At 43.6% G+C, this 15,700-nt stretch overlaps 1 long non-coding RNA gene across 1 annotated transcript; it reads right to left on the bottom strand.

The window, feature by feature from the left end:
* Positions 1-11,097: 11,097 nt before the first annotated feature.
* Positions 11,098-15,483, bottom strand: LOC114674053 (uncharacterized). The gene is made up of 2 exons (XR_013409734.1): positions 15,363-15,483; positions 11,098-11,521 (listed from the first exon to the last, which is right to left on the bottom strand). It is a non-coding gene; the product is annotated as an uncharacterized LOC114674053 (long non-coding RNA).
* Positions 15,484-15,700: the final 217 nt, after the last annotated feature.

The following is a 15,700-nucleotide window of genomic DNA, read 5'->3' as shown; positions in this document are numbered from 1 at the left end:
CTCTAATTTTGTAGTATAGTTTAAAGTCAGGTAATGTGATGCCTCCAGCTACGTTCTTTTTGCTTCAGATCGTTTCGGCTATTCAGGCTCTTTTTTGGTTCTATATGAATTTTAAAATAGTTTTTTCTAATTATGTGAAAAATGATGTTGATAGTTTGATGGGAATAGCATTGAATCTGTAAACTTGTTTTGAGCAGTATGGCCACTTAAAAAATAGCGATTCTTCCTATCCATGAACATGTAATGTTTTTCCATTTACTTGTGTTATCATCGATTTCTTTCAGCACTGTTTTGTGGTTCTTGTAGAGGTCTTTCACCTCCTTGGTTAGAAATATTCATAGGTATTTTTTTTTTGGTGTGGCCGTGGTAAATGCGATTGTATTCTTGATTTGGCTTCCATCTAGAACGTTACTGGTGTATAGAAATGCTACTCATTTTTGTACACTGATTTTGGGATGATACCTTTCTTTTTCCATCTCAATCCTCACCTATCCTCCCCATCCTGAGTTTTCATTCTCTGGACCAGGGATCAGAAAACTACTCTTTCCACAGGCCACATCTGGCTCCACAGATCTTTGTAAATAAAGTTTTATTGGGACACAGTCATGCCCATTCATTACGAATTGTCTGTGACTGCTTTTGCCCTCACAATGGCTGAGTTGAGTAGCAGATTCTTTAGAAGAAAAGTCTGCACAAAAGTCTAGCGACAAATCCAATTTCCAGTTCTGTTTCCTTGCAGAGCTATTATGAACATATATCAGCACCAGTATATACACTTATCCTCACTCCCTTCTCCTCTTTTAAAAACACAGCAAGAAGCCCAGCATTGTATCTTGTGCTACTTTGCTTTTATCACTTAACGCCACATCTTGGTGAGAACCTTATATCATCAATACACAAAGACATTTTTCATCCTTCTTTATGTCCATAGAACATTGCATTTGCAGATTTCCGATAATTTCACTGACACGTTTCCTGATGAGTTTCTATTGTGTTTCTGTTACAATAATAATAATAGTCTGGTACACTGAACAATCATCTTATTGCACAGATGCTATGTTGCCGAATCTTGCTCTGACTTCTGGATGAACTCTGAGAATTTAATTGCAGTATTTAATTCAAGGTTATGTGTGTTCATAGTTTAGATAAGTATTGACCAATCACCTCTGGGCCAGAGGGAACATGTGCATGTGATTTTTCTAGATGTTTGCAAATTCCTTCTGCTACACGTTGTTATGCGGGGGATTTTGGATTTCATTGTAGGTTCACTGGAGGCCACTGGAAAGTTGTAAGTCCAAATGGCAAGGAGAGGCAACATCATCTGTTTTACAACTTAAAGCTCTCCCTCTGGCTCCTGTTGGGAAGGTGGGGGACCCAGGGCCTGGTGTGGAGGTGGGGAGCCCCGTGAGGAAGGTGCTGTGGTCTCGTAGGGGAGAGATCTCAGTGCCCTGGTCCAGGGTGGCAGCAATGAAGATGGAGTGTGGAAGTTGGATTTGGAGAGTTCAGGAAGTGGACCCATCCCAAGAGGCAGGATAGGGAAGATGAGGCGAGGGAGGAACAGGTCAGGAGTGACAGGTCCATGCAGCCACCGTGGCCTCTGTGATGCTGGGATGGTTGCAAAGGAACAGGCCAGCCTGCATATCCAGCCCCCAGGGCAGAATGCTGCTGTTGAAGGTGAGGGGGATTCTGCAAGGCTGGGTGTATCAGTCAGGGTTCTCTAGAGGGACAGAACTAATAGGATATATATATAGGGGAGTTTATTAAGTCTCATTCTGAGGTACTGGGATTTAGGACTTCAATATGAATTTGGAGGGTTCACAATTCAGCCCATGACAGTGATTTTCTGTGAATGAAAGGAATGAAAAAGAGGGAAGGATCTCTGCTTTCAGGGAACACACTGGGATGAATGGAGAACCACAGTTACCAGGAGAGCAAAAATTGTTTTTAAAAAAGAATAGGCCAGGTGTGGCGGCTCACGCCTTTAATCCCAGCACTTTGGGAGGCCGATGGGGGCGGGTCACTTGAAGTTAGGAGTTCGAGACCAGCCTGGCCAACATGGTGAAACCCCATCTCTACTAAAATACAAAAATTAGCTGGGCATGGTGGTGCACACCTGTAATGCCAGCTACTTGGGAGGCTGAGGCAGCAAAATCGCTTGAACCCAGGAGGCAGAGGTTGCAATAAGCCAAGATTGCACCACTGCACTCCAGCCTGGGTGACAAGAGCGAGACTCTGTCTCAAAATAATAATAATAATAAATAAAAATAAAAAGAATATTTCAGCTAATAATAAATAGTAAAAAAAAATAAAAGGACACAAATACATATAGCAGGCTAACATTGACTTCTGTAATATTGTGAGAGGAAGTGCAGTTTTCTAACCAAGAGATCTTCATTCAACTGGGGTAAGCCCCAGGAATCCGTGCTCTGCCCAGCCTCCCCCACATCCCGGGGATTCTCCTAGCTGCGCCTCTACCTGTCCCTGTGGAAATCCCAGCACATGCACGCCAGAAACGGGCCACGTGCTTTACAAACGACATCCAGTTCTTGCAATGACCCAGTGAGCTAGAAGAGATTGTTCTCCCAAATTGAGAAGCCACCTCCCCTCTCTTTTTTTTGACAGGGTCTCACTCTGTTGCCCAGGCTGGAGTGCATTTGTGCAGTTATGGCTCAGTGCAGCCTCACCCTCCCAGGCTCAAGCAATCCTCTTGCCTCAGCCTTCTGAGTAGCTGGGACCGCAGGTGCGCACCACCACTCCTGGCTAATTGTTTTTTGTTGACGAAGGGTCTTGCTACATTGCCCAGGTTACTCTCAAACTTCTGGCCTCAAGCAATCCTCCCACCTCGTCCTCCCAAAGTGCTGGGATTGCAGGCATGAGCCACCATGCCTGGCCTGTCCCTCCTTTTAATTATCCACCCACATATACATCTGCATCTACCCTGCAGCCTGGCTGGGCCTTCGCTGTCTGGCTGCAGAGCCTGAGGGTGAGGGGCGCTCTCTGCCCCTCTTCTCAGCTCCTCCCCTTCCCCTTCTCAATGAGGTTTCCATGGCAATGCCTAATTGCTCCATCCTTTCTGCTGTTCGTCCATCCATTAGGAGAAAATTGGATTTCATGTGTTTCCCATGAATTTCTCAGATTACTGGGAAAAGCGCAGAAGGTTTTCCTGTCTGTATTCCTCGTGAGAAGCATCACCCGTTCATCTCTGTATGCACTTTTCTCGTTTTCGTTGACTTGTGAAATGTTATAGTTCATCGTGCGATGAGGCAAAACTTGTTCCTTCTCACATTGTTTACAAGTGTTCATTTTCAGGGTGTTATGAACGTGATTGTTGTTTATCCATCATTGCCCTAGTATTGAAACCCTGTGTTTTAGCCCATTTGGGCTGCTACAACAAAATACCATAGTCTGAGTGGCTTATAAGCAACAGACATTGATTTCTCACAGTTCTGGAGGCTGGAAGTTCAAGTTTAAGGCACCGGCAGGGGCAGTGTCTGCTGAAGGCCCGTTTCCAGGTGCACAGGTGGCCTCTTCTCACCGTGTCTTCACATGGTAGGGGGGCAAAGGCGCTCATGCCCTGATCACTTCCTTGGGGCCCCCGCCTCCTAACACCTCCACCTTGTGGGTTAGGGTTGCAACAGAGGAATTCGGTGGGAGGAGGCACTGACATTCAGATCATAGCACCCCCTTAGAATCCTCTCTCTCAATTATAATTTGTTTCCTGCCTCTGTGAAGATCTTATAGAAGAATTTTCTAATAGAAGCTCTTATAAATACTAACTTCTCATCAATTTTTAATGGATTTTTGGCTGAAGGTTTAAAGTAGACCTCTAACTTGAGTTAGTTAAAATCCTGTAGTTACTTTGTTTTGTTTTGTTTTGTTTTTTTGAGATGGAGTCTTGTTCTATCACCCAGGTTGGAGTGCAATGGTGCGATCTCAGCTCACTGCAACCTCCACCTCCTGGGTCCAAGTGATTCTCCTGCCTCAGCCTCCCAAGTAGCTGGGATAACAGACATGCACCATCACGCCCAGCTAATTTTGTGTTTTTAGCAGAGACTGGGTTTCACCATGTTGGTCAGGCTGGTCTCGAACTCCTGACCTCAGGTGACCCACCCTCTTCGACCTCCCAAAGTGCTGGGATTACAGGTGTGAGCCGCTGCGCCCCGCCGCAATTAATAATTTTCTTGTATGTCCTTCCAGAGTTGTTGTTTGTGTGAGTGTCTTTATGTGCATTTATTTCTAACCATAATTTTTTTTTTTTACAACAAATAGCATTTTCATATATACCATTTAAGATCTGGCTTATACGAATACTAGTGACATTGTACAGCATTCTTTAGTGCTCTGCCTTTTCTCCCTATTACACTGGTTTCCATGACAGCAGTCTGAGCTTACCTCAATCCCCCATGGCCGTGAGAGCTGGGGAGGGGTTGAAATTGAGCCCTGAAATAATGGACCAGAAATTGGCCCAGCTGGAGGGATAGAAAGGCGGAGACAAGGACTCGAGGCCAAGGGTTTTTATCCACTGCCAGTGCCTGTGATTTATGTATGTTAAATCGTGTCCTTGGATAAGGACTTTATGGAAGGGAAAAACCAGATTGTGTGCAACCTCTACAGGCTCAGAAATCGATTTCTTTTTCTTTCTTTTCTTTTGTTTTTCCTTTTTGAGACAGGGTCTCACTCTGTGGCCCAGGCTGGAGTGCAGTGGCGCCATCACAGCTCACTGCAACCTCGACCTCCCCAGGCTCAAGTGATCCTCCTGCCTCAGCCTCCTGAGTAGCTGGGAATACAGGCGCCCACCACATCTGGTTAATTTTTTGTTTTTTGTAGAGACAGTGTCTTGCTATGTTGCCCAGGCTGGTTTCAAATTCCTGGCTCAAGTGATCCTCCCTCCTTGGTCTCCCAAAGTGCTAGTATTACAGGCATGAGCCACCATGCCTGGCCAGAAATCTTAGTTTTCTAGTCAGCTTTGCGGGTGTCTGAGACATTGTCTTATCGTTCACTTATCTTCTCCTTTATTTCTGCCCTCATTAGGGGGATAGTGACTAATATCTCTGTATTGGCCGTTCACTCCTGCATGCCTAGGAACGAAGCTGTGGGCAGTCACATGTTCACAGTAGCAAGAGGCGGAAGCAGCCCAAGGGTCCATTGACAGGGGAGTGGGTAACAAAGTGTGGTCCCTCTGTTCGGGGGAATATTACTCAGCCTTCAAAAGGAAGGAAACTCCGACACACGCTGCAGCTTTGGTGAACCTTGAGGACGTGACGCTCAGTGAAACAAGCCAGGCACTGAAGGACAAATACTGCATGGTTCCACTTACACGAGGTGTCTTGAGTCATCAGATTCATACATACAAAGAGTAGAATGGTGGCTGCCAGGGGCTGGGAGGAGTTGTTTAAGGGCTATAGAGTTTCAGTTTGGGATGATGGAAAGTTCTGGAAATGGACAGTTGTGATGGCTGCACAACAATGGGAATAGACTAATATCACTCAACTCTGCATGTTAACATGGTTCAAATGCTGCAGTTTTGTTTTGTTTTGTTTTGAGATGGAGTTTTGCTCTTGTTGCCCAGGCTGAAGTGCAATGGCATGATCTTGGCTCACTGCTACCTCCGCCCCACCCAGGGTTCAAGCGAATCTCCTGCCTCAGCCTCCTGAGTAGCTGGGATTACAGGCGCACACCAACACGCCTGGCTAATTTTTGTATTTTTAGTAGAGATGGGGTTTAGTAGTCACATTTGCCAGGCTGGTTTCGAACTCCTGACCTCAGGTGATCCACCTGCCTTGGCCTCCCAAAGTGCTGGGATTACAGGCGTGAGCCACTGCACCTGGCCCTCAAATGGTACATTTTATGGTACCTGTATTTTACCACAATTAAAATTGTTAAGGAAAAAACCTCAAATCCCCACAGTAGATGGAAACAAAACCAAACAGAACCAGCCATCAATGTGGGGAAGAGGGAGATGTGGAGTGAAAAACAAAACAAAATAAAGCAAGCATTACTAACATTTTAACAAATACAAAGATTACTATGTTGCAAACAAAAATAAACAGTGGTTTAACCAGGCAGTGAAAGGATAAAGACCAGAAAATAAATTATTAGAAAAGTCAGAATAGGCCAGGTGTGGTGGCTCACGCCTGTAATCCCAGCATTTTGGGAGGACGAGGTGGGCAGATCCCCTGAGGTCAGGAGTTTGAGACCAGCCTGGCCAACACAGTGAAACCTCATCTCTACTAAAAATATGAAAATTAGCCAGGCGTAGTGGCGGGTGCCTGTGATCCCAGCTACTCGGGAGGCGGAGGCAGGAGAATAGATTGAATGTGGGAGGCAGAGCTGAGATTGCACCACTGTACTCCAGCCTTGGTGGAAAAAAAAAAAAAAAAGTCAGAATAGTGGTTATGTCCAGGGGGCTGGCGGGGTGGATGGGGGCAGCAGAGGGAGGAAGGCGGTTGTAGATGGGAAGGGTTGGGGGTTCCGGGAACCCTAGTCTCTTATAACCCAGGAAGTTGTTGCCATCGTGTATTCACCTGTTCCAATGAACTTCATGCACTTTTTTTTCCCGTATTTTAAACTTCACAATAAGAAAATGGATAACTAATTTTAACTTGTGGATGAGTCTTTGCTGTAAGAGAAAACAATTCTTTGACATTTGAAAGAGAAGAAAGGTGAACATTTATTTCCCTTGTGGAAGACGCCTTGTTGGAAAGGGGGAGAGAGACTCTGTCTCGTGGCACTTTTAGAGAGTTGTGCCTTGCGGAGAATCATGACGCAGGGATACTGAGTCATTTCTCAAATTACATGAATAGTGCAGCCGTGTGAGGATCTGCTCAGGTTGGGACTCGGCAAATGAAGACTGCTATTAGCAATTCCGTAGAAAAGTGTTTTTGTGCTGAGATTCAAGACACGACATTTATCATTTAAATGTCAAAGTCTTAAACCGGAATGTCACAGTAAAATAGCAATTACTGGGAAAGAAAGAACATGCGTGCCCACTCAGTAACCCAGGAAAGAGATTGATGAGAAAATCACGTACGGTTTTAAACAGCTGTTTTATCAAATATTAGATTTTCTTCTCAATAAACTGAATAAGTTTTCCTCAGGATGTTCCGGGGATTAAGGACCATATTTACTCCTTATACCAGTGCAGAATTAGGATGACATAGGCCACTTCCTGTACCTAAAATATCATAGCCCGAAGCTAATCGTATTATTGGAAAGGGAGGCTGGGTGCTTCAAACATCCTCAGAGAGGGTTGAGGGATTGACTGAAAGCAAGATGTAGGGATACAGGCATATTCAGGGATTCCTGAGATGACCCCCAGAGAGGTTTTCAAACGCACAGATTGTGGGGTCCTTGTATTAACCAGGTAAAAGGAGGCCTGGATGCCTTAGGCTAGCATCTCCCTGAACAGCTATGCCCAGACCTAAGCTTTCTTTCTTTTTTTGTGAGACAGGGTCTCACTCTGTCACCCAGGCTGGAGTGCAGTAGTGTGATCACAGCTCACTGCAGCCCTAATCTCACGCTCAAGCGATCGTCCCACCTCAGTCTCCTGAGTAGCTGGGACTACAGGCATGCACCACCACGCCTGGCTAATTTATGTATTTTTTTGTAGAGATGGGGTCTTGCTATGTTGCCCAGGCTGGTCTTAAACTCCTGGGCTCAAGCAGTCCTCCCACCTTGGCCTTCCAAAGTACTGGGATTGCGGGTATGAGTCACTTCGCCGGGCCTATAATTCTTTTTATGGACATAGGTTTTCATTTCTTTGAGGCAAATGCCTAGGAGTGAAATGAGACAGTCAAAGGTTATTTATACAGTTGATATTCTCAGAAATACTCAGACTGTCTGCAATGGTTTCACCATTATATACCTTCATCTGTGATGTGTGAAAATTCCAATTACTCCACATTCTCACCAATATTCAATGTTTCAGTTTTTTGCATTTTTTTTTTTTTGAGACAGAGTCTTGCTCTGTTGCCCAGGCTGGAGTGAGTGGCGCGATCTCGGCTCACTGCAAGCTCCGCCTCGTGGGTTCACGCCATTCTTCTGCCTCAGCCTCCCAAGTAGCTGGGACTACAGGCGCCCACTACCACACCCGGCTAATTTTTTGTATTTTTAGTACAGACGGGGTTTCACCTTGTTATCCAGGATTGTCTCTATCTCCTGACCTGGTGATCCGCCCGCCTCAGCCTCCCAAAGTGCCAGGATTACAGGTGTGAGCCACCGCACCTGGCCCAGTCTTTTGTATTTTAACCATCCTAGTAATTGTGAAATATTATCTTATTTTGGATTTAATTTCCGTTTCTCTGTCGGCTAATTATGTTGTACATCTTTGCATGTGTTTATTTTCCATTTGCATATTTTCTTTTCTTTTCTTGTTTTCTTTTTTTTAATTGAGATGGAGTCTTGCTCTGTCACCCAGGCTGGAGTGCAATGGCATGATCTTGACTCACTACATCTTCTGCCTCTCGAGTTCAAGTGATTCTCCTTCCTCAGCCTCCTGACTAACTGGGATTCCAGGTGCCCACCACCATGCCCAGCTAATTTTTGTATTTTTAGTAGAGATGGCATTTTGCCATGTTGGCCAGGGTGGTCTCAAACTCCTGACCTCAGGTGATCCGCCTGCTATTTTCTTATAGCAGGCTATAGGCTACCACATCCGGCCTATATTTTCTTTTGTAAAGTTCCAATTTGAGTTTCTTACTCATTTTTAATTGAATTGTCCCTTTACTATTGACTTAGGCATTTTTTTCATATTCTGGTTATAAGTCCTTTTGCAGACATATGTATTGTAAATATAATCCCCCACCATGTGTATTGCATATTCATTCCTTAATGGAATATTTTGGTGAATAGAATTTTTTTTAATGTAATTCAATTTACTGACTGTTTAATAGTGAGATTTTTTTTTTTTGTCTCCTAATATTTGCCTATTCCAACGTCATGAAGATATTTTTCTATATTTCCTTCTGGAAGATTTCAATGTTTAGGTATATAATCCCATCTTAAATTAAGTTATATATGTGTTCCAGAATGCTTAGTTGAAAAGACTTTCCATTCCCCATCAAGTTCCATGGCCTTTGTCAAGAATCAATTGACCAGGGATGTGTGTCTGGACTCTGTTCTATTGATATATGTTTCTCCATGTGCTGATACCTCACTGTCTTGATTATTGTAGCTTTATAAAATCTTGACATCAGATGAAATCCTCCAATTTTGTTCTTTCTTTAGGTTTTCCTAATTTTTTGGGGGCCAATTGTAGATCCTTTGTCATTCCACATAGACTTTAGAATCAGTGGGTCAATTTCTACAAAATATGGCACTGGGAAGTTGACTGGGATTACGATACCCTGGGGGCTTGGCCATCCTAACATTGCCAGATCTGCTCATCAATGAACATCACATGTCTGTCTATTTACTTAAGTCTTATTTAACTTCTCTTTGCAATGATGTGTGCTCTATTAGAGTACACACCTTCTGTATATGTTGTTAGATTTGCAATAGATATTGCATAGTTTTAGATAGAGATGTGGTTGGTATTTTTAAAATTTCATTTCCAATTGTTTACTGATGATTGCTTTCAAAAGTTTGCTTATTTTTTCCATTAATTAAACCTGTAAATAATCTTATACTTATTAATCTTTTTCTTTCCAGATCCTGTTATACTATTTTGGAACACCTTAATGCACATATCTTATAAATGTTAACCTCTAGCCCATTTGATAATGATTATGGTGACATTTATAAAATAGCACTTTAATAGAACTGTTAGTATCACATAAATAGTTGTTTTTACTCTTGCATATCTATGTATTCATTTCAAACAAAGTACAAATTGCTAAGCAGAACAAAAAGAATTCTCTCTTCCACCTCTGAGTTTTGTTCTTTCACTTCTCCCTTCCAGTGACAATTTTTCTTTTCTTTTCTTTTTTTTTTTTTTTTTTTTTTTTTGAGACGGTGTCTCACTCTGTCTCCCGGGCTGAAGTGCAGTGACTCCATCTCGGCTCACTCCAACCTCCACCTCCCAGGTTCAAGTGATTCTCCTGCCTCAGCCTCCTGAGTAGCTGGGACTACAGGTGTGCACCACCATGCCCAGCTAATTTTTGTATTTTAGTAGAGATGGGATTTCACTATGTTGGTCAGGCTGTTCTCGAGCTCCTGACCTCATGATCCACCCTCCTTGGCCTCCTAAGGTGCTGGGATTACAGGTGTGAGCCACTGCGCTCGACCTCCAGTGGCAATTTTTCTAATGCCAGTTTCTAATGCCAGTGTTTTGCCGCAGAGTCAAGTTTTACATATGTATGCATGCAAAAATGTTCTAATATAGTATGCAAATATTATCATGCACAATCTGTTATGCACATGTTATTATGCATAATGGGTTATTCATAAACTGCTGTGTATAATTACACTCTGATGCACATTCTGCAAAGTGATGGTATGTACTATTTGGCACTTGTCTTTCTCCACGTGACAATTCATCTTGGGCATTGTTCTCTATCAATATGGTAATAACTTCATTCTCTTTTATTGTAGCAGAATCTTCCAAAGTGTGAAGATACTAAGATTTATTTAGCCAGCTGCCCTTCTATGGACAATGAAGTAATTTCCATTATTCTGGTCTAGAAAAGCTGCAGAAAATAACGACATGCATATCATATGTGGCATTTATTTGGGCATACCTGCAGGGTATATTCTAGAAGTGACAGTGTTCAGTGAAAGGAAATATACATCTTTGAAATCACCTTTGACACATCGTGTATTTATTCAAAACATGTACGTTGAGCATTGGTAATGACCCAATACTGTTCAGATCCCGGAAACACACAGACGGGGTCTCAGTGCTCAGGAGTTCACCAGTTCACCCAGAGAACCACAAAAAAACCAGTGAACAAGCAAAACGAATAAATAAGCCAAGTAAGTTCAAACACGGATGACGGTGACAGAAACAAGATGAGGAGACAAAGGGAAAGAGAGCCAGAGAGGGGAGCTGGGGGAAGCTGCTTGAGGAAGGCTGTGTTTGCAGGGGCCAGAGGCTGTGTTGTTAACAATGTTAGCACGTTTTTTCACAACTTTGAACATTTTTATTAAACAAAACAATTATTTGACAAGAAATTTTAATAAAGATTTTAAAACAAATTTTTAACCACCTTAATGCACTTTCACAAGTAGAATCTCGTGTAAACCCATGACCCAGGAACCACAATCATCCGTGTTCGAAGTCTGTAGACAATGTTGCAAAATTTCAGGCTGGGCATGGTGGCTCACACCTGTAATCACAACACTTTGGGAGGCCGAGGCAGGCAGATCACTTGAGGGCAGGAGTTCGAGATGAGCCTGGCCAACATGTTGAAACCCCGTCTCTACTAAAAATACGAAAGTTAGCTGGGCGTGATGGTGGGGACCTGTAGTCCCAGCTACTCGGGTGTTTGAGGCAGGAGAATTGCTTGAATCCGGGAGGCAGAGGTTGCAGTGAGCCCAGATCATGCCACTGTACTCCAGCCTAGGTGATAGAGTGAGGCTCCATCTCAAAAAAAAAAAAAAAAAAAAAAAAGAAAGGTTGCAGAATTTCATTAAATTGCTCCATTAAATATTTATTGAGCAGATACTGTGTGCTAGGATGGAATTTGGGGCAACCTTACCCAGACACTTTCCAGAGCTCACTCTGAGGGCTTCCCTCCCTTGTTCCCAGTCACACCTCTCCCCCATTCCTGGTGTGGTTTCCATGGCAGCACCAGGGGTCCCCTCATCACACCTCCCCTGAGTCTTGCAACAGGTGGGAGCTCCAGCAGCAGACGGGGCAGCTAGACTGGGGGAGGGAATCTAGGAATGAGGATGAAACCATTGTTTTGTTATGCTCTTATTTTGCACAGCTTTATTTATTTATTCTTAATTGGAGTCTTGGCAGAAATGTGAAAAAAATGGGATGTTATGAATGAGTTATGAGTACTTTATTTAAGCTAGGGCTGCCTTAAATAAATTACCACACACTGAGTGGCTGAAACAACAGAAATTTATTATCTTGGTGTGAAGGCTGGAAGTCCACAGCAAGGAGTGGGCAGGTGTTTCCGGTGTGTTCCAGGGATAAAGAGCCATTTAAAAATATATACAGTATAGAATCTGACTCTCCAATATCATGGCCCTAAGTAGATGCCATCGGTGTGGTGAATCATCAACAAAAGTAAAATATTCTGAGAGAGGGCTTACGGGAAGCCGAGTACATGTTTTTAAAGGAAGGGAACATTAAAAAATCCATCCTATAGAGGCCTATGGTGATCTTTCTGAGTGCCCCAGGCTGATCTACCTGCGTGATTATGCACACATTTAAAATATTGACTGACAGAGCAGGAGCATCGCCATCTTGGACAAGCACTGCCATTTAAAAGTTCACCTTGATCAAAAATCTCCTAAATCCAAAGGGCATCAGCCTAATGGTGAAGGTCAGCATGACCATAAACCACAAATGACATCTCCGACCAGAGACATCCAGACTATAAGATAAACCTCTCCCCGACCAGAGACATGCCAGCCCCAAGGTAACCTCCCCTCTGACTGGAGAGATGTCAGCCCTGAGATAACCTCACCTCCAACCAGAGGCATTCCAACCCCACAATAAACTTCTCCCTCACACACAAATATTCCAAACCTGTGACAGGTTCTCTCTCTCTGAACCCTTAAATACTTTTAATCTGTAAGAGAGAGAATGTACCTCACTGAAATCGATCAGAAGCCCCTCTCAGGTTTATTCTCCAAAATAAACCTGTCTTTGACTGTTCAGCATCTTTTTGTGTTTCTTTCCTCTTTCTTTAACTCTTACATTCACCAATAAAGTTCTTCACTGCAGTAGACCTTTCATAGCTAGAGATTAGTTATCCATTAATTGTCTCAAAGTCTTATTTTAAAAGTCATCCCCAAATGGGATTTAAAAATAAGTAGTGGTGTACCTCTCCAATGGGACATCAAGCTGCCAGTAAAAAAATAAAGACTTTTCTGATTAGCTTTTTTCACTCAGCAATGTGGATTTAAATCTCTTCCATGTCTTTTCATGGCTTGATGGCTCATTTCTTTTTAGCCCTCAATAATATTCTGTTGTTTGGAGGGAACAGAGTTTGTTTATCCATTCACTGACTGAAGGACATCTTGGCTGCTTCCAAGTCTTTGCAATTATGATTAAAGTTGCTATAATCCTCATTGTGGAGGTTTTTGTTTGGAAATAAGTATTCAGCTCCCTTGGATAAATACCAAAGAGCATGACTGCTGGATCATAAGAGTGTATTTAATTTAGTATGATTCCCACTACATGACATTCTGGAAAAGGCAAAACTATGGAAACAGTAAAAAGTTCTGTGGTTGCCAGAGGTAAGCAGCGGAGAGAGGGATGAATAGGCAAAGCACAGAGGAATTTCAGGACAGTGAAACAGTCCTGTATGATATGACAATGGTAGATGCTTGTCAGTATGCATCTGTCCAAACCCACAGAATGTACCAAACCAAGAGTGAGCCCTCATGTGATCTGTGGAGTCTGGGCAATGGGTCAATGCAGGTGGGTCAACTGTAACCAATGGACCTGGGGTATCCAGTATGTATTTACATCTCCAGTGGAGATGCTGACAGTGGAGGAGGCTGTGCATGTGTGGTTCAGAGCTATGGGGACTCTCTGTACCTTCTGCTTAATTTTGATGTGAACCTAAAACAGCTCTAAAAATACATAATTATAAGGTCAAGCACTGTGACTCATGCCTGTCATCCCTGCAATTTGGGAGGCTGAGGTGGGAGGATCACTTGAGCCAGGGGTTTGAGACCAGCCTGGGCAACATGGTGAAACCCTGTCTCTACAAAAACGATAAAAACAAAAATAAAAATTAGCTGAGTGTGGTGGTGTGTGCCTGTGGTCCCAGCTACTTGGAAGGCTGAGGCAGGAGGATTGCTTGAGCCTGGGAGGTTGAGGCTGCAGTGAGCCATGAGTGTGCCACTGTACCCCAGCCGGAGTGATGGAGTGAGACTCTACCTTTACAAAATTGAGTTTTATATATATATATGCAGTGCCCATCTGTTCAGTGACTTTGTTGTAACCTGGTAGGTGGGTCTCTGCAGAGAATCCAATTTGCATGTACTCCTGCAGTTGTAAAGTTCCCAGAAGTGTCTATTTCTTCAGGTTTGTGCTTTCCTCGATATCTGATCGGGTTCCTCAGCTTCCATCAACCCCTACATAACATCTGATCAACCTGGCTTGTCTTCAGCAAGAATTCTGACAGGAGAGTTTAGCTTGAATTCCCCAACAATCTTACTGGACTCATACCATTTTTCACCATTCAGAAAAGTGCATCTCTTGAACACTGAGCATAGAACACTGAACACAGCCGGGCTACCACCTTGATTTTCTCTCAAGAATTTTTTATCTGCTGACACCCACCCTGCTCTTGGGCTACACATTCCCACTTGCTCATGCTGTATTCAGAGTTAAGCCCAGTTTCTCTGCCGCAGTGTGAAATCCCATTGCCGTGGCCCCTATACCTATCTCCATGGTCCTGAGAAAGTGTTCCTTACCATGCTTTAACAAGTATGACTGATTAATTTTTTCTCCAAAAACACACCTCACAGAATGGATGTGTCTAGTCTTGCATGAAAAAGAAGATTCAGATGGAGGGAATGTTCTGATGTTGTTAGCGATGCAAATTCTCCAAGTGACCCAGCACCAAAATACGTGATCAGAGGCGGATCCTTATGGGTCCTCAGCAACCTCGATTCCTGCCTCTTCAGAAGAAAGAATTTGACTGTGGGGCATAAGGCAGAAGAAGAGAGAGTGAGGCAAGTTTTAGAGCAGGAGTGAAAGTTCATTAAAAAGCTTTAGAGCAAGAATGAAAGGCAAGGAAGCTGAAAGCCATCAACCTCAGCAAACTAACACAGGAACAGAAAACCAAACACCGCATGTTCTCACTCATAAGTGGGAGTTGAACATTGAGAACACGTGGACACAGAGAGGGAAGAGCACACACCAGGGCCCGTTTGGGGGGTGAGGGATGAGGGGAGAGAATTTAGAGGACAAGTTAATAGGTGCAGCAAACCACCATGGCACACGTATACCTAGGTAACAAACCTGCATGCTCTGCATATGTGTCTGTTTTTTTTTTTTAAGCAGAAATAAATAAAAAAAAAGTAGCCAAAAGAAAAGCAGAATAAACGGTCTCCTAAATAAAATGACCTGTGGGTCCCCCCCTCAAAAAAACAAAAAGAAAGGAAGTACATTTGGAAGAGGCCCAAGTGGGTGGCTTGAAGGACCAGTGCCAGGGTTGACCGTGGACTTAGGGTTTTTTATGCTGGTATACTCCCAGCATCTTGCATCCCATTTCCCTTGATTCTTCTCTTACCTTGAGCTGCCTCCATGCTCGGTGGCCCGCTAGCACTTGGGAGGGGCCGCACGTGTAGCGTATTTACTGGAGTTGTACGCATGCTCACCGGAGGCGCTCTTCCCTTCCAGGTAGAATGCCCCTAGAAGGTCAAACACCAGTTAAACACCAGTTAAACTCCACCATTTTGTCTCTCGATGGACATGCTCCAGCCCACTCGCCCAACTCTTGATATCTTATTGGGAAGCTGCCGATCACCAGTCTCAGGTGTTTTTATCTATCGGGAAACTGCTTTTACCTAGCACGGGCTGTGACCAGTTATTATTTCAGAAAGGCAGTGTGACAGCTCCCTGGCCATC

This window comes from Macaca mulatta, chromosome 19 (genome assembly GCF_049350105.2).
Source record: "Macaca mulatta isolate MMU2019108-1 chromosome 19, T2T-MMU8v2.0, whole genome shotgun sequence".
NCBI classification, from domain to species: Eukaryota; Metazoa; Chordata; class Mammalia; order Primates; family Cercopithecidae; genus Macaca; species Macaca mulatta.
This window is presented reverse-complemented; position numbering and strand designations above follow the sequence as displayed.